The 2489-nt window shown below is 44.0% G+C and overlaps 1 non-coding gene across 1 annotated transcript; it reads left to right on the plus strand.

Annotated features, from left to right (window-relative positions):
• The first annotated feature begins 770 nt into the window (after positions 1 to 770).
• Positions 771 to 934, plus strand: LOC116750057. The gene has a single exon (XR_004348800.1). It is a non-coding gene; the product is annotated as a U1 spliceosomal RNA (small nuclear RNA).
• Positions 935 to 2489: the final 1555 nt, after the last annotated feature.

Consider the following 2489-nt stretch of genomic DNA (forward strand, 5'->3'; position numbering starts at 1 on the left):
CAAAGAATTAAGTATTTTCTGCACAAATTGTCTCATTTAATTCTCACAGCTGCACTGTAGATAGTAGTATTTGTTTTTTGATTTCACAGTAAAGAAACTAAAGGTCATAGAAGCTAACTAATTTAGTCATACACCTGGGAATGGGTGGCCACATAATTTGTCATCCTAGCTGGGATCATTCTGATAGTGAAAGGGAGGTATGCTGATAATTTGGGGGGTACAACAGGCATAAACAGGGCTCTTGCACACCGACTGGAGGTATTGTCTTTGTAACTTGGCAGTGGAAAACCTGGGGTGTAAAAACTTCCTCATCCCAGAGTCCATGTTTCCAACTTCTACCCTCCCAGCCTTGCTAAGTCTTCTTTCCACTATGTGCTCCAGGTTGGGCAGCTCTCACCAGTTCCCACAGGGCTGCTTCCATGCCGCCATGTTTGATGTGAGCCGTTGCATTCTACGCTGACTTGAACTGCTCATGAGATTCTCCTCCTTTGCATATTCCTCTGCCTGGTATACCCTCCTCCTCTTCTCTGACAAACTCCCTTTCAGTCTTCAAAACTCCTTCTGTCTGCACTTACCCTGGGAAGACTTCTGTCAATATTGACTTCCCTCTCTCCAATCCCATAATCTTTCTTCGCTGTTCATATCCCTTTTTCCTTCTTTCCCACTCAGTTATGATGTTTCAAGGGCAGACACTCATTGTTGTAACTCCAGGGTCCAGCATGGAACTTACCACTGAATGGGACTAATAATTTTTAAGAAAGGAGGGAAAGATGCTTACCTGGCAGGGGAGATACCATGATCACAAAGGTGGTTTTCCCAGGGCGAGGCTTATCCATTGCACTCTGGATGTGCTGACCCCTGCGATTTCCCCAAATGTGGGAAACTCGACTGCATAATTTGTGGTAGTGGCGGACTGCGTTCGCGCTTCCCCCTGATTTTTCTTCAGGTGTAAGATCAGAGCTGTGCGACTTTGTGTGCAGTTTGCCGAATTTTGTGCATTCGGTTGTTCGGTCGGGGTCGGTCTTGCGGTGTGCCCGCTTGGGTGGTGTATAAGTGCTGTAAACGTGGGCTTCACCGCGTGGAGACAGCGCTTGGGTTTAGCTGTGTTGGCAATACGTTGTTCAAGGAGCGGGCTGCTGGGTTACTAAAATTGAGTTTTGCGCTTGCGGCGGTCTCGGCTTTTGTAGGTGGAATACGTTTCCAGCGTTACTGCGCTAAAAATGGCGGCGCTGCGCAACCCGCCTGTACGTGAGGTACTGAGCTTTCACATCGCTGGGCGGCGAGAATTCGGGCACTCTTACGTAACCACCGCTGTGCTTCGCGATGTTATGGTCCGCGGTACGCGGAACGCTTTCCGTGTGTAAGCCACGCAAAACGCAACTGTGGTTAAACTTTAGGTCTCACCGGGACGTCAGCGTTCGCTACGCATTAAAAAAAAAAAAAAAAAAGAAAAGAAAAAAAAGAAAGGAAAAATCGGAGGAAAAGAAGAAGTATGAATATTTGTGGTTCTGATGGAAGTTGAAGATGGATCATTCATTCATTCATTCAACTATTTAATCAATGTTTATTGAGCACCTATCATATTCTAGGTGCTGGAATTTCACTGGTTGATAAAACAGACAGCTAGTTGTTCTGGAGGTACGTGTTTCCTAAAAGGGGACAGACAATACATAAATAACCAGATATCAATCATGAGATTTATGTACCGTAAAGGTGTGGCTAAGCATCTTGCAGAAATAGAGAAATCAAGAGAATACATTTCAGATGCAGGAACACTTGCCCTTTACCTGATAGCCTGAATTTTATAGATGACAACGTGTCACATCCTCAAGGAGAACTTCCCAGTGGAGTTCAACCCTCTTTTCGTAAGATCATTTTGAGGAAGGTAAGATGGGTATTATTGTACCCAATTTGCAGATTCAAAGACAGGAAATGAGAGCAATAAAGAGATGGTTCCTAGGTGGTAGAGATTGTGCAAAGGGAGGTGGGATGTGAACCCAGATCTTCTGCTACCACGATTTTCCTAGAAACTCTGATTAATTGGAAGACTCTACCTGAAAAGTGATTAATAATATCATTTTAAAAATCTCATTTATAGTATTAGAATATACTGATATATAAATGTATTAGTTTTCTGTGGCTGCTGTAACAAATGACCACAGACTTGCTGACTCAAAACAACAGAAAGTGATTCTCTCACAGTTTTGGAAGTCAGAGGTCTGAAATCAGTACCACTGAGCTGAAATGCTCCTTCTGGAAGTTCTGGGAGCAATCCCTTCCTTACCTCTTCCAGCTTCTCATGGCTGCCAGTGTTACTTGGCTTGTGGTCACATCACTCCAACCTTCAAGACCAGCATCTTCAAATCTCCTTCTGCTCTGTCTTCACACTGCCTTCTCCTCTATGTGTGTAGTTAAATCTCCTTCTGCCTCCTTCTTATAAGGACACTTTGGTTGCATTTAAGTCCTTTTCAGGTAATTCAGAATAATCT

The sequence above is a fragment of the Phocoena sinus genome, chromosome 2, assembly GCF_008692025.1.
Source record: "Phocoena sinus isolate mPhoSin1 chromosome 2, mPhoSin1.pri, whole genome shotgun sequence".
NCBI classification, from domain to species: domain Eukaryota; kingdom Metazoa; phylum Chordata; class Mammalia; order Artiodactyla; family Phocoenidae; genus Phocoena; species Phocoena sinus.